The sequence below is a fragment of the Pinus tabuliformis genome, chromosome J, assembly GCF_031772625.1.
Source record: "Pinus tabuliformis cultivar Carrire ecotype Pingquan chromosome J, CPIR1, whole genome shotgun sequence".
NCBI lineage: Eukaryota > Viridiplantae > Streptophyta > Pinopsida > Pinales > Pinaceae > Pinus > Pinus tabuliformis.
The window spans coordinates 1,256,838,685-1,256,866,628 of record NC_142295.1 but is presented as its reverse complement, the minus strand read 5'-3'; the positions used below and the strand labels follow the sequence as shown (position 1 = coordinate 1,256,866,628).

The window sequence follows — 27,944 nt, the reverse complement described above, 5'->3', positions numbered from 1 at the left end:
GCCAAAGTTAGTCAACTAGGCAGAAGGGATAGACTATACACTTGCACAGTGTGCTCAAGCTTGAACAAGCATATGTATTTCATCTCTATTCTCTTATTAATGAAATATAGATGGGAAGGGGTTTTGAGCAGTTGCTTTCCCCTAGATAAATATTTATACATGGGTGATGTTTCCTTTTGCATGTCTATGATTTGTGTTCTACATGGTGAATTAACTTCCTCATATTAGTAGAGTAACTTCAAGCCGTGTGATTTAGCAAATGTCATAAGTAGTTTTGAATCTACACATTAATTTCTATAAAATAATAGGATCTCATACACTAATTTCACAAATTTGGTATTTAATTTGATTTGATCTTAAAATTATATTATGTTTTTTGTATTTTATATATAATTTTGAAATTTTAAATAAAAGGAAAAATAATCATAACTCAATTCTTGAGTAGAAGAAAAATATAACATTTGCATGATAACGATTTGAAAATTAAATTATTCATTAAATTTCATAATTTTGGCAATTTTATATTATTGTAACTATTAATGAAAAAAATTAATAATTAAAATAATATTTTTTTAATTATATATAATAGATAAATTATCATAAAACCATAATTAAAAGTAATAATGATGATGATTAACTTCCATTAAGACCAATGCGGTCTATCGAAACTCAAGAAAAGAAAAAAAAAATCTAAGTGTGATTTTTCAAAATCTTATTTCTATGATTTACAAATGATTTTTCTTAAATATATTATTTAATTATATAATAAATACAATTTAAATTACTCTGTAAAAATAATAGTGTATATAAATTACAAAATTGCTTCGAAAAATAAATAGTTATATTCATCCTAATTAAATTTCAAACCCACATAAATACAAATTAAAAAGAAAATTTATTGAAAACAAATTTTTATAACATAAAACATTCAATTAAGAAATTAATGTAAACCGAGAAGGAATATTTTAAAAAATAACAGAACTTTCAAATTTATATAAACAAAATGTTGGCCATAAAATTTGTATAAGCTTTATTATAAGCAAATTTCAACCCTGGAATCAATATGTATATGGAAAGAATTTTTATAGAAATAAAAATTTCAATTAAGAAATTAATGTAAATCGAGAAGGAATATTTAAAAAATTATAACAAAACTTTTAAATTTATATAAACAAAATGTTGGCCATAAAATTTGTATAAGCTTTATGATAAGCAAATTTCAACCTTGGAATCAATATGTATATGAAAAGAATATTTAACAAGGAGGGCTGCTGAATAGCAAGTCCCTGCCTTGAGTGAGTGCAAAACATATGAGAAAGACATAACAATTGCTTGATGATCTTGCCTCTTGCCGTTGGAAAGACATAACAATTGCTGGGATTTGTAGGATAAGCAGAGACATAAGTTTGGCAATGAAAAATCAGTACTAGAAAGAAAAACTGACAAAGGGAATAGCATGACATTGTATAAGAACAGATTCTCCTTAAAATAAGCTTTTTCTCAGTGTTCCAAGTAATTATTCATTTTGTCTTGATTCATGATATGTATATCCATGTATTTCTACAATAACCATATGCTTGAGTTTCAGTTTAAACAATTTTTTTAATATAATATCGAGCATGTGACATGCTAGAATATACATGCAAGCCAGGCATTAGAAAAAATATAACAGAAATAGAATGATTATTTTCTGTTTTATTATCAACTGCTATCTGAGAAATCAGATACGCATTCTTTTGTCTACTATCAGCTAGACCAGTGGGGAACTTAATTAATTGTTTGGTGCACATAATCAGTTATTATAACCTTGAAACAGCTTGCAACAAAAGGGATAGACATCCAGATACTCCAGGTTTGTGCATCAAATTTAACAAGTTGCATGATTTTTTTCTAGAAAGAAAATCTTGATATTATATTGAGGATATATAAAACAAAATGTTCAGATAGTTCTGAATGTGTTTGAAAAAAAACTCCTTATACTACCGATAGACTGCATCTCAAAACCAAGTTGAGCAAATAACCAACAAGTTGCATGATACATAATGCTTTAAGATATAAAAAAAAAAAAAATAGAATCACAACTCTAATAACTCAAGCTTATCCCCTTTGCAGTATTGAAAACCACATTTCTGCAATCAGGGAGAATGCTAACAGACCACGGAGCTATTTTATAGTGCTGACCATTAAAGATGACTCTCCCAACATTATTTGAATCAAAATTTACAAGAAATGTAGCGGCACAATTTCCAGCTCCTGCATAATATGCATAAGCCTGAATAGACAACACGTAAGTCAGTTCTGTCTTGCATAGCATCTTTTAAGAAAGTAGGAGAAAGTAACAACAGGATCACCACTAACTAAAGCAGTCTCACAGAGCTTTATGGCTTTGTGTAATTCCTTAAGATGACCCCATTTTGGCTGTCTAATCAGCCCTGCCAAAGACAAAGAGTCGAAAGCAATAGGTTGTGTTCCAAAGGTCAGAATCCATTTCACTATTCAGAAGGCTGGATATTGAAAGGAAAAGGCAAGCATTAAGTAAGACTTGAAGAAATTCACATCGTAGCAAATTCAAGCTTTCTGTTGTTTTTTAATCTTCTGACAATGTTTTTTCTATTGCAGTTGCTTTATATTGAGCCCGAGAACAGAAAAGGCATTACAACAGAATTTGTTGAAATCATAATTTCAACAGCGGGCTGAGTTGACCCGTGGAGCAGTCGTACCAACGCCCAAACCGCGCAGCAAAACCACAAACCAGCTTGAGATTTCTCGGACCGCCTTCCTGCAGAGAGTGGTTTCCGTATTTTTGAACCCGATGGAATATGGGGCAGACGCGTGGCTCTCCCCATACGTAAGCAAACGTAATTTCTCGGGTGCTAATGTTCAGCATAGTGAGGCCTCCCGATATCCACTCCAGCCGTCCGATCTGATTGCGTGTTGTCAGCCATTGTTTTTCTGAAGGTGCATTCGGTCCGCGGCAAATCAATTTTTGCGTGGAGTGAAGACAAAGTTTGGTTGACTGCCGTCCTGTCTGCAAAGGAAATTAAATGAAAATTTATTGTGGTTCGTAAGTTTTGGCAAAACAGTAAATTTCAACCACACGGAGGTATGGGCATATATTATATGTTTTTTTAAAAAAAGGAGCGTTGACCATATGCATTAAAAAAAACCCACGGTGGTTGAATGTATTGTATTATGTTTTTTTATAACGAGCCAAAGATATATGCTCGTGGGGGTTTTGCTCATGGAACATGCGATGAAACACACAGCAGTGTGTAGAAAATAGAGCAGGGGCAGCATAGGTTCATAATTTTTTTTATGCCGTAAAATACACAGCAGTGTATTGTGTTAAAAAGAGAAAGAGAACGATGACTTGAAAAATGATGGAGGCAGCATAGTGCACAGCAGTGCGAATAGAGAAAGAGGAGGAGCAGATGAAGAAATGTATTACTTAGCAGTGCGTAGAGTGAGTAAAATTTTTATGTATTGGATTTGCATTGAAATGAAAAAGAAAAGAGCGCACAGGCATTTGTGAAATTGTGAATGTAAAGTAAAAGTTTATTGCATATGTAAAAGTTTGTTTTACAGCAGTATGTGTAAAATATTTTTACAACAGTATGTGTAAAAATAGTTTTACACCAGTAAAGTAAAAAGGGGTTTTACTGCAGTAAACCCAGCTCAGTAAATTTTCATGTGGAGACAGAGTAAATGTTTTTGTTTTGTTGAATGTATTTTTGTGGTGAATCCCTCTTAGCAAAGAGGATGAAATATGTATCATTGATTTTGCTTTAATGAATAGAAAAGTTTTTATGGTGGTGAAATACTTTGTTCCTCAGTAAAAAATTTTAAGCTTCCCTGTGCAAAAAGATCCTGTGGAGGTGAAACAGAGCATTGCCTCTGTGGAGTTTATTTTGTTTGTTTTTGGGATTTTCCCATTAAAAATCCCCAACAGTGGTATCAGAGCTAGTCCAGGCTCTTTGAAGACTCAAAGACGCTGAAGGAAGGTGTTGTTGCAGCAGTCAAACTTCTCCAGCAGTGTGAAGCCTCAGCGAAAAGGATTAAGGTATTCCTCAAGCTTTCCTTTGTGTTACTGTTGAAGAAACAGTCAGTGATTTAAAAAAAAACAGTCAAGTATTTAAAGCCTAGATAAGAATGGCAAGGTCAAAGAAGAAAGCCTCCAAGCCTGCTAAAAATGTGTCTCCCTCCTCTACTAAACTAGAAGGCAATCTATTTGAAAGCATTGTATTTGAGGTTCCAAAGTTTGATGGAAATTTTGATATATGGGAAATAAAAATGAGGGCTTTCTTACAGTCTCAAGGGAGTGAAATCTGGGAATCAGTGATTGATGATAGTAAGATGGATAAAGAATCCATGGAGTATGATGCACAAGCAGCAAAGACTATCTTGAATGGACTCCCTGATTCTGTGAAGAAGAATCTAGGAAAATGTTCATCAGAAAAGGAGATATGGGACAGACTGCATGACCTTCATGCAAAGGGAGCACTGACCATGACCATCAGTGAAGAAGGAAATTCTAAACCCATCATAGAAGCTGAAAGTGAGAAGGTTGACCTCATCAAACTTCAAGTAAAAGAAAGGGATGAAGAGCTCGCCAAGCTTAAGAAGGAATTTGAAGAAAGCAAGAGGAAACATTATGAAGAAGTCATATCCATGACAAATCAGCTGAATGAAGCAAAGAAGCAGGGAGATGTCTTGACAAGTCAACTTGAACAAAGGCCCATGAGAGTGAACAAACTTGTAGAAGAGATTGGACAGTACAAGGTAGAGATCTCCTCCCTTAAGTCCGAACTACAAGAAGCCAGGAAGCAGGCACAAGGAGCTGAAAAGAAAATGGAGAGCAGTCAAGCAGAAATCTCCAAAATGAAGTCAAATATAATCTCCCTTAAAATAGCAGCAGCTGAAGCTACTCGTAGCAAGGAAGAAACTGAGGGACAACTAGCAAAGAAAAATAATGTATGTGAAAAGATGGAAGAAGAGATTGTCCTCCTCAGGAAGAAGGTTGAAGGGATGAACAAAATCATGAAGAGCTCTCAAGCTTTGGATGACATGCTCAACTATCACAGATCTCCATCTGATAAATCGGGACTTGGGTATGTAGGTGAACCCTCAAACAAGGATGAAGATGCTTTAAGCAAAGGAGATGTGAAGAAGCCAGAAAGAGATGGTGAAACTCCTAGTTCCAGCAAAGGCAAGGAGAAAAATGAAGGCTACAATAGAAGAAAACCAGCTCCAAGAAGAAATGTAGCTGATGGCAAAAAGGCAAGAGGCAATGGTGATCATCAAAGGATCTCAAGGCAGCAAGGCTTCAGAAGTGCATCAAGGAAACCTCCATCTCACAGGTACCAAAGTTCATTTTATGGTTATTGTTATGCTTGCTCAAACTTTGGTCATATGGCAAAAGACTGTAGAGCATTTCATGGAGATAGATGTTGTGATCTCCGACAACCTCCAAGAAACAATTTTAGAAGAAATCATGAAATGCCATTCATGAACAATGTTGAATGTTTCAAGTGTCATAACATTGGGCATATGGCACGAGATTGTAACTCGACATGGGCTCTTACACAAGCTAGACCCATGCAAAAGAAGAAAGTTACACAAGTATGGAGAAGGAAGGAAAGGCAATCTGAAAACCCCTTGAACTCCCCAGTGGATCTAAATTTGTTTTGAGAAGAGTCTGCCAAAAGAAGACAAGCACACATTAAAGGGGAGCTTGTAATTTTTTTTTGCTGAACGGTCATAACAGTCATTCTTTAATGAAGACTTCTTTTTATAAAGGAAAGACATGAAATCAAATCTGCCATAAGAGCAGAGAAAAAAAGGGGACAACGCTCAAATGTAAAGTGCAACAACGCAATAAGAAGTATGCAAAGCAAGAAGACCCTCACAGCAGTGGGAAGACAGAACATAAAATAGCAGTTTGGAAAATTTTTTTGGAGCACATGGATTAGAATGAACAGCAGTTTGAAATTTTTTTTTGTGGTGCACATGCATTGAAATGCATAGTAATGGAATGTAGTTTTCCTTTTATGTAAAGTGAGAGAATATACTCACAGCAGAGTGAGTATAATACACAGCAGATGGAAATGTTTTGTATTGGGAATGAAAATGCAAAGCAGTGAGAAGAAAATGAGAAGAAGGCAAAACGCAGCAGAGCGTAAATGCCCAGTGGCTGAGAATGCAATGAAATTTTTCACACAGCAGTGAAAAATGTAATATTTTTTTTTGTATGCAATGCAACATGCACAGAAATGGCTAAAGAAAAACAGGGACAGCAGATTTTTAATGCACATGGGTGAATGATAATGTGTGGCAGCAGAAAAATGAAAGGAACTGCACAACAGTGCATTGTGTAAAAAAAATGAATGAAGACTAAGATTGTGTGAAGCAAGGGTGTAAAAAGAAAAGGCAGCAGCCCGTGTTAATTTTTTTTGTTGTGTGGAGAATGCAGCGCAAAACAGCGTGAGGATGATTTCTCTCTATGTGCAAGTAATGGAGAGTAAAGAGTTAGTGTATGGGCACACAACAGTATGATGAAACAAAAGGCAACCACAGTGCAAATTGCAGAGGCAACGCAGCAGCAAATAAAAACCCAGGGATGACAGTCTATGGTTATGGGTATGGACAGCAGTGAATATGAAAAATGCAGCAGCAAGAAGTTATGGACAGCAGCACAGGTAAAAGAATTTTTTCTTTACAGCAGTAAATGTATGTGTAATGAATGTGTTGTTCATTGAATTGAAATACAACATATGCAACAGCAGTGAATATGCAGCAGCATAAAAGAACAATGTAATGAGTATGCACAACAGTGCAATGAATGTTTTGTTTTGAAACTCCATCTAAAGCAGTGTTTGGCAGTAATCCCTCCGTGAGAGGAAGTGAAGTTCTTAGCGAATCCCTCTGTTAAAGAGGAAGGTGCTTTTCAGCACAGTGTCATGATAAATCCCTCTGTCAAGAGGAAGATGCTTTTTAGCATACACATGGTAAATCCCTCTGTCAAGAGGAAGATGCTTTTTAGCATACACATGGTAAATCCCTCTATCAAGAGGATGATGCTTTTCAGCATAGTCACAGGTGAATCCCTCTGTCAAGAGGAAGGTGCTCTTCAGCACATTGTTATGGTGAATCCCTCTGTCATGAGGAAGGTGCTCTTAAGCACAGTTTCAGGTTAATCCCTCTATTAAGAGGAAGACAACTTTGTTTGTTTGTGAACTGCATCAGAAGCAGTTGGTGAATCCCTCTATGTGAGGAAGATGTCTTTGTAACAGCATTACTAAGGAATCCCTCTACGAGAGGAAGTGTCTGGGTATGACCGAATGCCCAGCAGTTGAAATTAAAGGGGAGTGTTGAAATCATAATTTCAACAGCGGGCTGAGTTGACCCGTGGAGCAGCCGTACCAACGCCCAAACCACGCAGCAAAACCACAAACCAGCTTGAGATTTCTCGGACCGCCTTCCTGCAGAGAGTGGTTTCCGTATTTTTGAACCCGATGGAATATGGGGCAGACGCGTGGCTCTCCCCATATGTAAGCAAACGTAATTTCTCGGGTGCTAATGTTCAGCATAGTGAGGCCTCCCGATATCCACTCCAGCCGTCCGATCTGATTGCGTGTTGTCAGCCATTGTTTTTCTGAAGGTGCATCCGGTCCGCGGCAAATCAATTTTTGCGTGGAGTGAAGACAAAGTTTGGTTGACTGCCGTCCTGTCTGCAAAGGAAATTAAATGAAAATTTATTGTGGTTCGTAAGTTTTGGCAAAACAGTAAATTTCAACCACACGGAGGTATGGGCATATATTATATGTTTTTTTTTAAAAAGGAGCGTTGACCATATGCATTAAAAAAAACCCACGGTAGTTGAATGTATTGTATTATGTTTTTTTATAACGAGCCAAAGATATATGCTCGTGGGGGTTTTGCTCATGGAACATGCGATGAAACACACAGCAGTGTGTAGAAAATAGAGCAGGGGCAGCATAGGTTCATAATTTTTTTTATGCCGTAAAATACACAACAGTGTATTGTGTTAAAAAGAGAATGAGAACGATGACTTGAAAAATGATGGAGGCAGCATAGTGCACAGCAGTGCGAATAGAGAAAGAGGAGGAGCAGATGAAGAAATGTATTACTTAGCAGTGCGTAGAGTGAGTAAAATTTTTATGTATTGGATTTGCATTGAAATGCAAAAGAAAAGAGCGCACAGGCATTTGTGAAATTGTGAATGTAAAGTAAAAGTTTATTGCATATGTAAAAGTTTGTTTTACAGCAGTATGTGTAAAATATTTTTACAGCAATATGTGTAAAAATAGTTTTACACTAGTAAAGGAAAAAGGGGTTTTACTGCAGTAAACCCAGCTCAGTAAATTTTCATGTGGAGACAGAGTAAATGTTTTTGTTTTGTTTTGTTGAATGTATTTTTGTGGTGAATCCCTCTTAGCAAAGAGGATGAAATATGTATTAGTGATTTTGCTTTAATGAATAGAAAAGTTTTTATGGTGGTGAAATACTTTGTTCCTCAGTAAAAAAATTTAAGCTTCCCTGTGCAAAAAGATCATGTGGAGGTGAAACAGAGCATTGCCTCTGTGGAGTTTATTTTGTTTGTTTTTGGGATTTTCCCATTAAAAATCCCCAACAGAATTCAATTCCCTTGCCAAATAAATAGATAACCTTATAGATTGCCCAAGGATGACATTCAAGTCCTGATAAAACTTCTCTCAATTCTGCGCTACTTTGATACAAATTCAAGTGAAGATTGTTAGAAAATATCACATCCAAGATATAACGTACAATATTCATCTGAGTGCATCATAGTCATAGGAGGTTGCAATGAAATGCTCACCCGCTGTGTGGCCAAAATTTGTTCCTCCATGGTACTGAAACAAATCCGAATCATACATAATTTAGTAAAAACTTCCATATATGAAGGTCACTTGCTAGGGCAGTCCAATTGTTAATGTGAAAATCCTACCATTTAGTAGTTTACAAAAGATCCACGCTTCACTAAAAAGCGAGCAACTGCAAAGGGCAGATCTTCCTCCAGTCTACGAGGAGTTGCACCTCCAAATTCAGTATACCTAGAAAATCAGGGACAATGTTTCGTATACTATAAGTTCAAATTACATTTACAACTGATTATAAACATTGTTGCATATCTGCATTTTTCAATTTGTTGCAATAAAGACTTTACTGAAGAGCCGAGAATCTTCAGCATATCAGTTTATTGAAGGACGCATTTGCAAATTAAGTGCAGCGACCTGGTGGTTGAGGACTGTATGGTTGCCAGATTTAGACGCCTGGTGGTTGAGGACTGTATGGTTGCTAGATTTAGACACCTGATTAGACATTGCTGCATATCTGCATTTTTCAATTTGTTGCAATAAAGACTTTACTGAAGAGCCTAGAATCTTCATCATATCAGTTTATTGAAGGACGCATTTGCAAATTAAGTGCAGCGACCTGGTGGTTGAGGACTGTATGGTTGCCAGATTTAGACACCTGGTGGTTGAGGACTGTATGGTTGCCAGATTTAGACACCTGGTGGTTGAGGACTGTATGGTTAGACATTGCTGCATATCTGCATTTTTCAATTTGTTGCAATAAAGACTTTACTGAAGAGCCTAGAATCTTCAACATATCGGTTTATTGAAGGACACATTTGCAAATTAAGTGCAGCGACCTGGTGGTTGAGGACTGTATGGTTGCCAGATTTAGACACCTGGTGGTTGAGGACTGTATGGTTTCCAGATTTAGACACCTGATTAGACAACTACTCTAAACACAAGTAGAAAAAAATATTGTTAAAATTGTGATGCAAAAGTAAATCATTCTACCTGTGTTATTCTGTTACTTCAAATTTCAGAAGCAAGTAATCGTAATATTTTCTTTGCCTGTGGATGAATGCAAAACTTATCAGATAAATTTGGTATTTTAACACTACAAAGTTCCCAAAAGAGAACCATATATCACAACTCCAAAACAAAGTTCAAGACAATGATTTATGACAACTGTGCGTAGTTATTAGTGTTCCCCTGGCTGAGCATGAAAAACCATAAAGTTTCTGAATTTTGACTTTTACGGCTCATGTTTGGTTGCAGAATTTTGACTATGTCTGTGTGATCTAGCATCAACAAATTTATGATTGCAAAACTGATAAAAGAGCCAGAATTTCAAAATTGATTTTGAATGTTTACAACAGCTATGTAATATTTTCTGGCACACCAAGTCGATGACAAAAAACCAGATAAACCAATAAAAAGCTCATCCCGCAAGGCTCATAAATAATATATCAAGCTACAGACAAAATGAATAATGAGATCAGCACTGCCTAACTCTCAAAACTTCATATCAAGTCACCTTTTACATTGATGGAGCTACATCCAGCTTGCATTGGTTAGCTTAGAAACCCAATTTGGGCATTTCATCATCAAAATTCCAGCTTGCATTGGTTAACTTAGAAACCCAATTTGGACATTTCATCATCAAAATTCCATTCTTCTGGCAAAAAAATATAGGTTTCACGGGTATCAGGTTTCAAAGAAATATTCCTGAAGAATGCCTTCAGGAATATCCATTGTTGCTTGCCCTGCCACATTTCCCACGATAGTAGTGTTGATGCCCTCAGAAATACCAATTATATTAGCCGAATTGGCCACATCAGTAGTGCTGAGTGCAGATCATGTATTAACATCATCAACCCCTTGAAGTGAACACCAGTCATCAAAATAACTGTAATTATAACCTGAATTCAAATTCCAAAATGCAATATGATTTTCATCAGACTGAACATTAGACAGAAATTCTGATATGATGTTCTCAGAATTGATGCCTTGCACCTGATCATGAAATGGTACAAGTGGTGTTTCAACTGAGCTGATATGCATATCCCCTGGTATAGGTGACTCACCAGATCTACTTTGTAAGGGTGGTGTCATGAAGTTCTCAGAATTTACATATGAAAAACAAGCTTCACATTTGGCAGCCGTTGGAATGCATCTAATTTTAAGACATTAAAAAGGGCAATTGTTTTCATAGACTATAATTTCTATATACATGTTACAAAATTTGGCGTGCATACATGCACAGTGCAATGCGAATTGCAGCACCAAAAATCAGTCAAAGACCTCTTTAGACAGAGAGAATATGCAAAGCTAACTATCGTTTTAATTGGTGCAACATTTTCTTATAATTCGACAAGTTCATCCAGAGACAGAGTCACCAAGTGCCCACATGAAGATATTATGATATAAACATATAAGTGGGTATTGATAACAGAGCTTACCACAGGGTCTGGTGCATCATCTTGTTTGCACATAACCCAAGGTACACACGTATCCATTCCCACAGCCATCTGAGCAACCCAATTCATATATTGCACTCCAGCAGACCCATACTCCATTTCTTCAGGTTTATACTCATTTTCTAGCTGTAAGAACACTTTGTCATTAGTCACTATATTAGGAAATCAAACCATGAGTATATACAAAGTTCAAACTATCCATGTGGATCTGCAAATATAATGAATCAAGCGATTGACTACCAATCAAAATTTGACACATTTTACCATGAGGGATCAAAGTATACCTGGGCCATAATAATTGGTCCACCTTGCGATTCAAATAGCCCTTCACTTTTCATCATGTCGACAACCTTTTTTGTGAAACCTTCCATTGCATTCTGTAAAATACCCGAACGGGTAATCATAAAATGTAACAAGAATGATATGATTTGAAAGCATGTGACTCACTGACGCTGACAGTATAGAGAACATTGCAATGACCATAATAATTCAAAAGAAATAAAAGGGTATTCATAGAGGTCAACCTTGAAAGGCTCATTATCTGTTCTGAAACTGATGCCAGGAACATGTTTCAACCAAACTAGAAAGCCTCTGCGGATATATCAAAAGGTTCGTGTCCAATGTTATAAAGACCTCGTAGATTTGAGTAGAGAGGACCTTGGAGAAAATCAGTCAAAAGGAAATATATCCGAAATAATATTCTGCGCAAACATAAGGGCCAATGCGAAGATGAACATAAAGTCCCGCCTCCTCCAAATGAAGGCTTAGTCCTGCCTCCTCCAAACGAATGAGCCTTCATGAGACCAAAAGCACAACGCTAGTCACCCGAAAGCTCTACGTCTCCAAAGCATTAAACGCGCCATATTCACCATCCAAGCGGGACCAAAATAACACTAACTTATATAGATCTCTACGGTCCTTGTTCCTGCCTATGCCCTTATTACCTTTTCTTTTGATGCTAGTGATGCCTTTGAATTGGGTGCTGCTCCGGGTCAATGAATGAGGTCAACTGGCTTTGGTACTGCTTCATTCTCCTCCTTTGCTTCTAGTGCCTCTACCCCTAACACTGAGGGTGGTGAAACCCCTGCTACTTCTAGGCCAACTGGGTCAAGATCAACTGAGTTCATTGGGTATGAATCGATTCAGCGACCACTTGCTAAATAGGTTATGGATATCGATATAATAATAAATGGTGCTGGACGAAGTGTTGATGCGCGCTATGATTCTTCAATCGCCTCTGTATATGCGTAGACTCGGTCGAATGCCACTGCTTAAAGCCTGTTTTCTAATCATGCCGTGAAATCCTGATCAGTTGGGGCTTGGATGGGCCAGATATCTAAGAACATTGGGCTTGCTCAAAACTGCAAAAACAATGTCAAACACAAAAACAATGAGGGAAGATGGTAGTGCATACAAAATTCTCAAATTCCAGATAAGCACCAGAAGTCCATTCAAGCCCAATCAAGGCCTTGCATTCCCAAACTTAATTTTCCCCATTTTCTGCTTATTCTACTTTAATAGCGTAGTCGAACCTCAAAAAAAAAAATGGGTATTTTGCTGTAATTAGGACAAAGACAGATAAAATCGTTCAATTTGTAAACGCTGACCTCGCTTCCGGGTTTTGCAGAAATATGTATGGGTTTTGCAGAAATATGTATTCCAAAAATAAAGAAGAGAACAATACTAGACGTGGTAATAAACAGAAAAAACTAATAATTAAAAGTTATATAAAAAATTATTAAATAAAATAATATGACAATTAGAATATATAAAAATATAAAATTTGCTGCAGCTGGACTTCATGCTACCGCATGAATACCAAGTGTCACATTACATGCCCTCTAAGATCTAAGCTTACTTAAACTATCATGTAAACCATCTTTCAAATTGGTTTGCTTGACTCATTTTGTCCACCTCTAGCTAGATGAGGACGTTCAAATATCTATCCATGCTAGCAACTTCAATGCTCTTTTCTTAGGTTTCCTTGCAGAAGTTATTGAAGGGATTAGAGACTTGCAAGGTCATGGCCGTGCCTGTGTATTTGGAATTAGGGGCACTATGGCGAACTGGGAGCAGTGCATGGAGTGGCGAAGACACTGCGTTATCTGAGTTTTTCAGTAGAAGGAGCATCCATGCACAAGACGATAAGAGACTGCTGCAGGTGGCCGAAGTGGACAACGAGCGATTCTTTGACAAAGCTCAAAGAGAGGATTGACAGGTAAAGCAGAATATCTGCCGTCGAGTTTGAGCTTTTTGCTATGATAAAATTATACTAATGTCATGGAATTGCAATGATGGAGGCAATTTTTCGGTTGCAGAGAGTTGGGATTGCGATGCAAACGATAGAAGTTCGGTTTGAGCACCTGAGCATTGAGGCATATACCCGCGTCGGAGGCAGAGCCCTTCCTACTCTTTTGAATTTTCTTATTTGGCTGCCCAAGCAAGCGGGATTGCAGAAGTTGTTGAAGGGATTGGAGGCTTGCAAGGTCATGGCCATGCCTATGCGTTTGGAATTAGGGGGGTTGTGGCGAACTGGGAGCAGTGCATGGAGTGGCAAAGACACTGCATTATCTGGGTCTTTCAGTAGAAGGAGCATCCATGCAGAGGACGATGAGAGAGTGCTGCAGGTGGCCGAAGTGGACAACGAGCAGTTCTTTGACGAAGCTCAAACAAAGGATTGACAGGTAAAGCAGAATATCTGCCATCGAGTTTGAGCTTTTTGCAATGATGAAATTATACTGATGTCATGGAATTGCAATGATGGAGGCAATTTTTCGGTTGCACAGAGTTGGGATTGCGATGCAAATGATAGAAGTTCGGTTTGAGCACCTGAACATTGAGGCAGATGCCCGTGTCGGAGGCAGAGCCCTTCCTACTCTTTTGAATTTTCGTATTCGGCTACCCAAGCAAGCGGGAATGAGGGAATCTATGGCAGTCAATGTTTATGCTGTATGGAGGATGTTAATACTATATGGAGGTATGTCTTTCATAGTCATCCATTTTCCTCTATTAATTCATGAACTACGCTCGCCATATGTTTGAAATTCATGGAAGCTGGCTTATATAAGAAGCTATCTCATACCTTATTTATGGCCGAGTGAAGAAGGTGAAGGTCTAACAAAACACTGGTTTGAAGCCCCCTACCAACTCAGTGCCCACCGGCATACCCGAGGTCTCTACTAGAATTAGATCCAACTTTGGGATAATCCATTCTCTCTAGCACTCCAGCTTCAGTTCCCTTATGATCTTCTCCTTATAATCTTCTTCTGTTCTTTCTAGCTTCAGTTCGCTTGTGATCTTCATTTGTTCTCTCCAGCGTCATCTGTTCTCTCCAGCTTCAGTTCGGTCCCTTCAGTTTTGGTCCCTTCAACTTCGGTTCCATAGACACCATAGTAACATGCAGCAACAGGTGGCAACTTCAGAGAATAAGCGGGAACAGGTGGCAAGAGAATAAGCAGCAACAGGTGGCAAGAGAGCAAGAAAGCCCATCAGTCACAGCGGAAGGATGTACCGATTCCAATAGACAATACCCAGGAGCTAGCTAGCATTTTATGGCTAGACTAATGTTAGCATTAGTCTAACAGGTCCAAAACAACCAAAACAAATGAACAAATGAATAACACAAAGCCAAGATAATATATGCTTTTCTGACCTCAGGAAGAGGCCAAATAAGATAGTAAATGGCTATTTATCTAAAAACATTCATTATACTCATTTGTTTTCATTATACTCAATCAAATTATACTCATTTGTGTTGGGTATTTTTCTGGCAAAATCCCAAAAACAAACAAAATAAACTCCACAGAGGCAATGCTCTGTTTCCTTCTCTCCACAGGATCTTTTGCACAGGGAAGCTTTAAAAAAAAAATGACTGAAGAACAGAGTATTACACACCCAGAAAATGATTTCTATTCATTAAAATGAAATGCCTGATACATATTCATCATCTTTGCTGAGAGGGATTCACCAAAAATACATTCAACAAAACTCTGTCTCCACCTGAGAATTTACTGTGCTGGTTTACTGCTGTAAAACCCCTTTTTACTTTTACTGGTGTAATAAAAATTTACACATACTGCTGTAAAAAAATTTACATATACAACTCCAAAAAAACATTATATGTCTGCTCCACTTCTGTGCATATCACAAAAATAAAATACAAAGTCATACAAAAACTCTCATTCTTCTTCTACGCATTACTATGCGATATTCGCTCCTTGCATCATAAAAAAAAAGTCAACACATAAAAGCCTTCAAATACATATGCGTTCCCATTTTTTTAGCTTGCACTGCTGTGCAAAACCAAAGTTTTATGAAAGGTCAAATCGGTTTTTTGCTGTAGCTAAAGGAACATTACAACATCCAGCGTTTACATTTTTTTTGGCTCGTTATATGAAAAAAAAACTAAACAAAAACGTATATCAAAACAAAATGAACAAACTTAATTACTTTACGTGCCGTAATATAAAAAAAACTTAAATGCTTTACCAAATTTCTACGACCATGTTTAAATTCGATTTAATTCTTTTGCAGAAGGAACCAGCGGTCAACTGTTTGAGTTTACTCCACGCAAGGTTAATTAATGCTGGCTTGAATGCAGGTTTGGTTGATGGACGACGGAGAACGATGAGGCAGATCGGATGACTGTGGAGGATCTCGGAATGCCTCTTTATGCTGAACTTTACATCCCGAAAAGTCAGAAATGATGACGTATGTAGAGAGCCACGCGTCAACAGGAGATTGTATCGGGCTCGATTATACGGAAACCACTTTCTGATCGAAGGGGGTCCGATATGCATCAAGTGGTTTATGGTTTCACTGCGGCGGTTTTGGTGAATTGACTCGCACGGTTCAACAGTTGAAATTATATTTTCAACACTCCCCTTTAATTTCAACTGCTGGGCATTCGGTCATACCCAGACACTTCCTCAAAAATTCAAAGCTTTTCTGATCCAATGGCTTTGTCAAGATGTCTGCTACCTGTTCTTGAGTCTGCAATGTTCTAGGGCAATTTCTCCATTGTTCACCAATTCTCTTATGTAGTGAAACCTTGTATCAATGTGTTTCGTTCTCTTATGAAACACTGAATTCTTTGAAAATGCAATAGCTGAGCTACTGTCACAAAAAATCACTGTTGCTTTTGCCTGCTCTTGGCCTAAGCTCCTCAACATTCTTCTCATCCAAACTGCTTGACATGCTGCTGTTGTAGCTGCCACATATTCAGCCTCTGCTGTAGACAATGCTACAATGGACTGCTTCTTAGAAGCCCATGAAATGGCTCCTGAACCCATATGAAAAACATAACCAGAAGTGCTTTTCTGATCATCTACACTTCCAGCCCAATCACTATCAGTGTATCCAACTAAATCTGAATGTTCTGAGACAGTATATAAAATTCCAAACATTTTGGTACCTTTAACATACCTCAGAATTCTTTTTGCTGCCTGCCAATGTGTCTCCTTTGGCCTCTCCATGAATCTGGAAATTAAACTAACAACAAACATAATGTCAGGCCTAGTAGCTGTTAAATACATAAGGCTGCCAACAATACTCTTGTACAAACTAGGATCAAAATCCTTGCTGCTGTCCTCTCTGCTGAGTTTTAATCCCATTACTGTGGGAGTGATCGCTGCTTTGCATTCTTGCATGTTAAATCTGCCCAACACTTGATTTACATATCTAGCTTGTGAGATAAAAATTCCTTTTTCATTTTGATCTACTTCTATGCCTAAGAAGTATCTCAAGAAACCCATGTCAGTCATTTCAAATTCCTCTTTCATAGCTGATTTAAAATTCTCAATGAGCTGATCATCATTACCTGTGAAAATAACATCATCAACATATAAGACAACAATTAAAATTTCACCATCCTTTTCTTTGATGTAGACGGTGGGTTCTCCTTCACACTTGTCGAATTCATTATCCAATAGATATGAATCTATCCTGCTGTACCATGCTCTTGGCGCTTGCTTCAGCCCATAAAGAGCCTTCTTCAATTTGCACACTTTGTGCTCTTCACCTTTCTTCTCATAGCCTAGAGGTTGTTCAATGTAAACCTCTTCCATTAACACTCCATTTAGGAATGCTGACTTCACATCCATTTGGTAAACTTTCCACTTGTTTTGCGCTACTATGGACAGCATTGCTCTCACGGTTTCCATTCTTTCAACCGGTGCGAAAGTCTCCTCATAATCTCTCCCATATTGCTGCTTGTACCCTTTGACAACCAGCCTTGCCTTGTGTCTTTCTATTTTACCTTCAGCATTGCTTTTGGTCTTGTAGACCCATTTCACTCCAATGACTTCTTTACCTTTTGGTAGCTCAACCAAATCCTATGTTTTGTTTCTCTCTATGGCATTCATCTCCTCATCCATAGCTTCTATCCATTTCTTATCTTTAATTGCATCTTCGAAATGAATAGGATCATCAACAGGACAATACAAGGCAAATAAGGAATTCATTCCTTCATCATAAATGTCGCTTAGATTTCTAAATTTCTTACCTCTTTCATTTGGTGTGCAAATGCTTGAAGATGCACTTGAATTTCCTCCTTGTGATGTGCTTGTAGAAGCACTTTCATTTATCCTCAATGGTGTCCCTTGCTGTCCTTGTGTTGGCGCTGCTGTTTGGGGATGCATTTCAGCCACCTCCTCATCATCTTCATCATGAGACAAATAGTTTTTAACATTCACTGTTTTCTCTATGCTTCCATCCCAAGCTTCCTCCTCAATGAATTGAACATCTCTGCTGACAAAAAACTTCTTGGTAGATGGGATATACAACCTGTAAGCTTTGGATTCCTCACTGTATCCAATGAATATACATTTCTCCCCTTTGCTGTCCAACTTCCTCCTTAGCTGATCTGGAATGTGGGCATAGGCCACACATCCAAAAGCTCTCATGTGGGTGACTCCTTGCTTTCTCCCACTCCAGGCTTCTTCCGGCACTTTGTTTAACACTGCTTTTGTAGGACACCTGTTCAAAATGTAAACTGCACAATTTACAGCTTCAGCCCAATAATCATTTGGCAAATGCTTTGCCTTTAGCATGCTCCTCGCCATATCCATGATGGTCCTATTCTTCCTTTCAGCAACTCCATTTTGCTGTGGGGTGTACCTTGCTGTAAACTGTTTGTGAATTCCATTTTCTCTACAATATCGTAGGAATTCCTTGGAGATATACTCACCTCCTCTATCAGTTCTCAAAACTTTAATATGCAGCCCGCTTTGGTTTTCCACAAATGCCTTGAAATTTTGGAATTTCTCAAACACTTCACTTTTGTTTTTAAGGAAATATACCCAAGTTTTTCTTGTAAGGTCATCAATGAATGTTAGGAAATTATTGGTTGCCTACTAATGATGGAGCTTGCATCGGTCCACATAAATCTGAGTGGATGATCTCTAAGGGTGCCTTTGCCCTTATGCTTTTACCTGATGGAAAACTTTCTCTATGTTGTTTCCCCAATATGCAGCCTTCACAAAGGCTGTCCGGTTTCTCTATCAATGGTAATCCTCTTACCATTCCTTTTCTGCTCAACAAATTAAGACCTCCAAAGTTGAGATGTCCAAATCTCAAGTGCCACAACCAATTTTCATCCTTTGGCACGCTTTGGAAAGCCTCTTGGGTAACTGCTGCAATTTCTCCTTTGTTTTTCAAATCTGCCCTTATTCTAAGAGGGAACATCCTGTTCCTTGTCATCTTCACTTCAGCAATGCATCTTTTGCTGGGTGCTATATCCATGATGGTGCATACATCATTTTTAAAGAAAACATTGTACCCCTTATGGACAAGCTATCCAATACTCAAGAGGTTACATCTCATTCCAGGGACATAGTAGACATCTGCTATGGTTTTCTTTTCTCCTTGCTTTGTAAATATTTTTACCTCTCCTTTTCCCATAACAGAAATTTTGCTATCAGTTCCTAGTGTGACTTCTGATTTCACATTTTTTTTTAGGGCAGAAAAGAAGGCTATGTTTCCTGTCATATGGTTGCTGCAACCTGAGTCTAAAAACCATATGTCTTCACTGTTTTTTTCAGCCATGTTACAAGCTAACAACACATTATCTTGACTGATGTTTTCTCTAGTGACATTTGCATTTTGTCTATTACTCATATCATGTTGCTTCTTCCTACATTCACTGGCATAATGCCCATATTTTTTACAATAATATCATTGGACATTGGATTTTTCATACCTTTGTCCTTGAGCATGATGCTTTCCTCTTTGTTGGCTGCTGCCTTGGCCTTGGTTCTGATTTGGATTGCTGCCTCTTCCTTGAGCATTTGCTGGACTGTTCCTTCCACCTCTGTTCTGGCTTCTACCTCTTCCTCTCTTGTTTCCTCTGCCTTGACCTCTTCCTCTTCCAAAAGACATTTGGGTCTTAAAGGCTTGCTCTAGAGATGAGTTTTCATTTCTACTCAACCTCTGCTCATGTGTTATCAGTGATGCATGAAGCTCATCAACTGAAAAGTTTGAGAGATCCTTTGTCTCCTCTATGGTGGTGACAATCACATCAAACTTTGAGGGTAGGACCCTCAACAGTTTCTCCACAATCCTCCTTTCTTCAAGGGTTTCTCCATGAGTCCTCATCTATGTGACCAGACCAATTACATGTGTGAAAAATGAGTCAATGGTGTCTGACTCCTTCATGCTCAGATTTTCAAAATCTCTCCTCAGCAATTGTAGTTTTGCTGTCTTTACTTTCTCCATGCCTTGATAGGCTGTTTTGAGGGTTTGCCATGCTTGATTGCATGTCTTAGCTGCTACTATCCTTGGAAACACACTCTGGTCCACTGCTTGATACAACAATACAATGGCTTTTGCATCCTTCTTCCTATTGCTCTTCAGCAGATCTCTCTCTTCCTGAGTTAAGTTGTTAAATTTATTTTCATCTGCTGGTTCTGCAAACCCAGATTCAACTAATTCCCATAAATCTTGAGAGATAAATAAAACTCTCATGGTTATTGACCAGTAGTCATAGTTCTTCCCATTAAACTGTGGGAGCTGGGTATTAAACATACCCATACCAGTGCTTGTGCTGGCCATTCCTTGCATCCTCAACTATGCTTCAATTTCTTGACTGTGTATTTTAAAACACTGACTGTTTCACAGTAACAAAAAGAACTTTGTGAAATACCTGAATCCTTTTCTTGAGACTTCACTTTGCTGGAGAAGATTTACTGCTGCAACAAAAGACTCCTCCCTTCAGCTTCTTGAACACCTTCAAAGAGCCTAAACCTTCTCTGATACCACTGTTGGGGATTTTTCTGGCAAAATCCCAAAAACAAACAAAATAAACTCCACAGAGGCAATGCTCTGTTTCCTTCTCTCCACAGGATCTTTTGCACAGGGAAGCTTTAAAAAAAAAAATGACCGAAGAACAGAGTATTACACACCCAGAAAATGATTTCTATTCATTAAAATGAAATTCCTGATACATATTCATCCTCTTTGCTGAGAGGGATTGTTACACAGTAATTTGTCACCATTGGTCACCGTCCCTATCGCCCCGTTTCCGTACATTGGAGGACGCATTCCGGGACCTGTGAGCAGTGACATAACCCAAAAACACTTGCATTATGTTCACCAGTGGAGTCACCAAATTGTTGGATAGGTAAATCCCCTTTGCGGACAGAGGTGATCCCACTAGCCTAAAACAGAACTAGCCACAATCGATTCACGCTGCTACGCAAGTTCCTAGTTGTACACTAAAAGTGAATTAAGAAGACCAACCTGGAGTCCAACGCTATAGTCGAAGCAGAGTTGGTATTCCCGCTCCCTTGCTCCAGCAGGTCACAATCCTTGCGATCCTTGCAAACGGACACCTGCACATGCAAAGGAAGAAACAGATACAAGCATAAAATCCACCAAGGCACAACTATATTTCAGTCAGAAAGGAAATAAATCAAACATCATTATAAGAGACAATGAGATTGGAACCATAACAGCAGTCATTCATTAATAAATAATAGACGGGAAAAGATACAACCAAGGTTTTGACGTTGAACCTCTCCTCTGGCTGGGCGAGCAGCTATGTGTGTCTTGCAGTATACCTCCTCTCCGGCAGCATAACCTCTCTATGCTTCACTATCACTCACGACAAGCGTAACTGCAACTAGCATTACTCAAAAACTAGCTTGTCTAATGCATGAGGACAAACATTTATAGATGGAGAAGGGAGGAAGATTCAATGAACCAGGACACCCATTGTGGATTGGCATTATCTCTGAAAGGATAGATGATGAGGATAGATGATGACTCTCGACCTCTATTCGGTGGATTTTACCCTCAAAAGACTTCGTGATCTGAAGGGAAAAAACATACGAGCGTGTGTTTGTCAAAAATCATTACCAAACTGGGCTGGCGCGGGTGTTGTTCTGTGACAGGGCGCCAATGGTCACGCCCTCTTTTGAGGATCTCAGTGATTGGCGTGGGTAAGATACTGTGGACCTGCGCCAATGGAAAAAGAGCACTTTTCAGGGATAATTTGCAGAAGGTGTCTTCAGGGAACATGAAGTACATACTCAGGGGAACATAATGCAAGTGTTTTTGGGTTATGTCACTGCTCACAGGTCCCGGAATGCGTCCTCCAATGTACGGAAACGGGGCGATAGGGACGGTGACCAATGGTGAAAAATTACTGTGTAACAGATGCCCCCTAAAGCATGAGGTCCGAAAGGGAGAGAGGGGTGAAATGCTTTACAAGAACACACAAGAACACATATAGCTGCCGCCGAGGATCTGCATTGAGCGACACGACTGATAGTTCAATTACATGATGTACATGGTATGGTCGCAGCCATCCATAAGAGAGTACATAAATAATCTAGATCCATAGTATGGACGCAACCATCTGGTTAGGATCGATGAATAGACTCAGGCATGGTCGCAGCCATCCAAGGAAATGAGTCATGTATCAAGAATCACGCCTGGATTAAAACAGACACAATCCAGGGTCTTGCACTCCATCTCGACTCGAACAAGAGTACAAGTTCAAGCATGCGAATATATGAGCTGAAGTCGAACATGCATGAACATCGTCTGATTACCAGTCAATAATGGAAACTGTTAATAGACGCGAGAGGTACCACCAATAGTGACAATGGCCCTCAAGGTACTATAGGTACAATCTACGGCGTGCGAATTAATGAGCTGGTGTCGAACACCCGTAGAATCATTCGATCGGAGGCCAATGATGAAAACCTCACGTCGAACACGAAGAACCTGCCATTGAGGCATGCAGGCTCCAAGGCACTGGAAGAGAGTCTCTAGATCAACTTCCTGGATAATGAGCTGAAGTCAACAGGAAGTGACCTTGATCGAAGGTGGGCCATAATGTTTCCCACATCATCGACACGAGACAGAGAGATAATGTTTGTGAATCAAGATTATGTGAACTATCAGATGGCGGTTGTTTCTTTTCAGAGGTCAACTTCTCTTGAACATATCGGCGGCACGATATTGGAATTGGCAGTATTTGACATCAATGGATCAGAGGTCATGATGACGAGGCAATGAGCAGATGAGAGGTCAAATAGGATTACCCAAATCCATGGAGGCCAGTGAAAAATGAGATGAGATATCCCCACCCAGACACGAAAGCAGATAAGTGCCATGTTCAAGAGCGACATACTGCCGTCACGACAATGATTATGGTTCCAAAATTTCTTTTCCCCCACCATTTCTGGCGATTACCCCAATTATTTTTGACAAGATTGATGGGGATAGCATATGCTTATGGTGTGTCATTTCGACAAAATCCGATGTCATCAGGTTTTAATGAGTCTGACAAAGGAAGAACTCGGCGTCTTTTCATGTTTAGAGAGTTTGAAAAGACAACAGAAAAGGAAACTCCAGGGGTGTCCTTTTTCGTAAAGTTGTGTCTCCCGAGCCCGAAAAAGTATAAAACAATGCTCGAAAGAACCGCCCGACCATTACGATCGAGGAGTACTTTTCATAAGTAGTGATTTCGACCTGAAAAAGTAAAAAAGCGGTCAAAACCACGTCGTTTCATGACCATTAACGAGTTTGAAACGACAAAACCCGGTAATCTTTTTATGTTTTAACGGTCGATAAAAAGAACTTAAAACGACCGCCCCTTATTAACATTTAACGAGTCAAGAGGAATAACTCGGCAATCTTTTCTCTTTAAATGGTCAGAAAAAGAGCTAAAAGCGGACCTTAGAGTAACCTTTTCATTTGTTTTACTGAGCCTGAAAAAGTGGGAAAATGAGTTCGTTTTGTTGCACCAAACCCTGTCATCATTCAAAAAACAGCGTAAAACCCACTTTGACATAAAAATACCCACAAAAACATTATTTTAATGTATTTTTAAGCCGAAAGAAGCTATAAATAGTGAAATGGTAAAAGATAAAATTTCTTTTCACTTTTTACCTTGTGAGTTTACCATTGGAGGGTTTTGTGTGCAAATTTCAAGTGCTAATTGCGATCAATCCAGGAGACCATTCGAGCCGCCGTTTGAAACAGGTAAGAGGCCTCACCCTTAGCTTCATTTTTATTCCATTTCTTCAGTTTTCCCCCCACAGAATGATCCTCTTCAAGGGGGATTATAAAAATTAGGGTTGCGCCCATTGGCGCGAGTTTCCCGCGCGGGTTCGCGCCAATGGGCAATTTTCGTAAAAGAAGTCGCGCCATTTTCGCGACTGTTTTAAAAACAGTCGCGCCAATTGCGCGAACCAATTTTTCATATGATTTTGACCGTTTAACCTGCAATTTTCCTTGATTTTTGGTTTAACCATTGATATAATGATGACATCTTCGGCTTTTTGGTTGCAGAGATTGGTCAGAATGGCTATAGAATGGAGAGAAAGGGAACATGAGGCTATAGATGCCATGGCATTGGAAGATGATGCATGCATGGATGCTTTACGAGATTGCGGCTTGAAAAAATTCTTTCTTACCTCGTACTTACGTGCACAGCCTGAGTTACTGAGGTTTATCGTGGATGCTTGGGACACGGAGGATCAGGTATTCCGCCTGAAGGACCAGACATTGGAGCTAGATGTCTCTGATGTCTACTTTATTACAGGATTATCACGGCGGGGTGCATGGCCCATCTTGACCGGAAGCAGGCCTTCCGGGGAAAAGATGGGGGAGGTAATGGCCAGAGTTTGTCCTGGGGCACAGTTTGGATCCAACAGTGCCAAGGTAGATATTGTCACTATTCCGGATCTGGTGCTACGAGTGGTACTATTTACGATCACCCGGACTGCTGGGGTACAGGCACCCCACGAGGCCAGCAAGAATCACTTGCTGCTGGCGACTGAGTGTCTGCACCCTACACTGTTTGATTGGGCAACGGCAGTGACAACAAACATAAAGAGGCAGCTTACCAAGTGTAAGCGTGATGGCAATAAGCAGTTCGGATATGGATCCATCATCGTATCGTTTTTCCTGGAGCGGTTACCGATATTCCGGATCCGAGGAGGTATAGTGGCAGATCCAGTGCCACCGGAGCTGAGGTTGGCTCGATGGGCAGCACTTATGCCCAGAGCAGGAGGGGGCCAGCAGATGGCCTGGAGGCCCGAGTTCTTCATTTGGCTCCGCCAGCAGATGATTGTCGTGGAGGACTGGCCCTATGCGGGCACTGATTTTACTGGAGATCCAGATCTCCCATTGCCTGCAGGGGAGGATTGGGATGAGGAGCTAGGTAAGAACTCTCTGTATTTTTGATGTTTTTATGTATTTAGTTTTTTTTTTTGGTAATACATGCCAGTCTCTGACGACAAATATATATATGTATGCAGATGTTGGTGCGGAACGACCAGCTGAGTTGTCTCATATAGCACGGAGGGCACCTGCTGCCGACCCTCAGGTAGAGGGTGATGCGGATGATGACCTAGTACAGAACCTCGAGGCACTTACTCGAGGGATCCCAGATTATGGCAGATTGGCAGACATGCCCAGAGCATATCAGAGGCACACGGTGGGAGTATCTACTCGCGTCCATCGTCTGCTGAGACGCGTGGTGCGAGCGGTGACATGCTATCATGAGCATCACCGTGCTTAGACGCCTAGGTTTCATTTTTGTACATTTTTGAGAGACATGTTGTCAGCGGCCGTATGGGACTTGGACATGTATTATTTTTTGGGTTATGTAATGCGCGTGGCGCAAACATTATGACACACACGTATATATATACATATGTCTATGGTTTACTATTGTTTTTTCATGTGCTTGCTTATATACTGTTTTAATTACAAATTATGCAAATGTCTATCTAACACATGATTGGCCAATGCATCAGATAATGTGTTTAATTGTCTTGGAACATGTTGATATGTGATAAAATCAAAATGCCTTTCTAACAATCTTACACGTAAATACAACCTTAGAATATGCTCCCCTGAGTATGTACTTCATGTTCCCTGAAGACACCTTCTGCAAATTATCCCTGAAAAGTGCTCTTTTTCCATTGGCACAGGTCCACAGTATCTTACCCGCGCCAATCACTGAGATCCTCAAAACAGGGCGCGACCATTGGCGCTCTGTCACAGAACAACACCCGCGCCAGCCCAGTTTGGTAATGATTTTTGACAAACGCATGCCCATATGTTTTTTCCCTTCAGATCACGAAGTCTTTTGAGGGTAAAATCCACCGGATAGAGGTCGAGAGTCATCATCTATCCTCATCATCTATCCTTTCAGAGATAATGCCAATCCACAATGGGTGTCCTGGTTCATTGAATCTTCCTCCCTTCTCCATCTATAAATGTCTGTCCTCATGCATTAGACAAGCTAGTTTTTGAGTAATGCTAGTTGTGGTTACGCTTGTCGTGAGTGATAGTGAAGCATAGAGAGGTTATGCTGCCGGAGAGGAGGTATACTGCAAGACACACATAGCTGCTCGCCCAGCCAGAGGAGAGGTTCAACGTCAGAACCTTGGTTGTATCTTTTCCCGTCTATTATTTATTAATGAACGACTGCTGTTATGGTTCCAATCTCATTGTCTATTATAATGATGTTTGATTTATTTCCTTTCTGACTGAAATATAGTTGTGCCTTGGTGGATTTTATGCTTGTATCTGTTTCTTCCTTTGCATGTGCAGGTGTCCGTTTGCAAGGATCGCAAGGATTGTGACTTGCTGGAGCGAGGGAGCGGGAATACCAACTCTGCTTCGACTATAGCGTTGGACTCCAGGTTGGTCTTCTTAATTCACTTTTAGTGTACAACTAGGAACTTGCGTAGCAGCGTGAATCGATTGTGGCTAGTTCTGTTTTAGGCTAGTGGGATCACCTCTGTCCGCAGAGGGGATTTACCTATCCAACAGGGATTCACCAAAAATACATTCAACAAAACTCTGTCTCCACCTGAGAATTTACTGTGTTGGGTTTACAGCTGTAAAACCCCTTTTTACTTTTACTGGTGTAATAAAAATTTACACATACTGCTGTAAAAAAAATTTACATATACAACTCCAAAAAAACATTATATGTCTGCTCCACTTCTGTGCATATCACAAAAATAAAATACAAAGTCATACAAAAACTCTCATTCTTCTTCTACGCATTGTTATGTGATATTCGCTCCTTGCATCATAAAAAAAAAGTCAACACATAAAAGCCTTGGAATACATATGCGTTCCCATTTTTTTAGCTTGCACTGCTGTTGTGAGGAAAAATGCCTATGCAGGACGATCCTATCCACCTAAGGTGTGACAGTGCCTTAGCAACAAACAGAAACAACTATTCTAGTATTCTTCCTTTATGAATTAAGAATGAAGAGAGATGAATGGACTAACCGGTGTCTTCCGTTTGTCCCTCGATCCAGTTTCTCTTCTCTTTGAGAGCTCCCAGCTACTTGCCTTCTCGCTCGCCCAGCTTCAACAGGTTCCTGCAAGATCACAAGAAGGGAATACTACACAAAGACATAGATTTCATATTCATAACTGGTTCAGGATTAGAAATAAACCAAACATACTAATGCAATCATACATCAAAGACACATCAGCATATAGGAGAAACTAAGATAGATTTATTGATGAAATAACAAGGTTCAGGAGGAGATACAACCAAGAGAGTTCCAATCCAGCATCTACCTCCCAGCGAATGAAATCCTTTCTTCACCTCCCTTCAAAGCATTAAGCACCCAATGATCTCAATCTCAAACCAACAGCAATTCTTTGCAATAACAAAATTCTAGCCTATAGATCCCATGGAGGAGAGATCTATATATAGATGTTTGGAGAGAGGATGAGTTAGCTTGAGATCTGACTAGTGTCCTCTCCCTCTGTCAGTTCTTGCTTCCACTTGGAGACTAAGAGCCTCTTACTCATCACCTAGTCGAACTCAGCAAGGCAAGTGTCATGGAGAAATATTCTGGAAGCTTCCACAGTCTTTACACCTCGCACAAAGGACCCTGCCATTTGTCATTTCCCGCCTAACGCACCCTGGTAGTGCAGTTGGAACGCAGGTGGCCAGTGTAGCCACTGAAATGATCCTGATTTGACTTGTTTTTGAGCAGTTTCTGGTGGAGAACTTCTGTGAATTGCTGTGGTTTGCTGGCCTTGTTCCTCTAGGGGTACGAACAACATGTTTAGGGACTTTGGATCCCTTGGATTATGGACATTTCATGCTTATAGCTGTAAGGCACAAAAATGTCTATAA

General features: G+C 39.4%; 1 pseudogene; it reads right to left on the bottom strand.

The window, feature by feature from the left end:
* Positions 1–2,079: 2,079 nt before the first annotated feature.
* On the bottom strand, positions 2,080–12,441 carry LOC149231787 (beta-galactosidase 5-like; annotated as a pseudogene).
* Between the last annotated feature and the right edge of the window lie 15,503 nt (positions 12,442–27,944).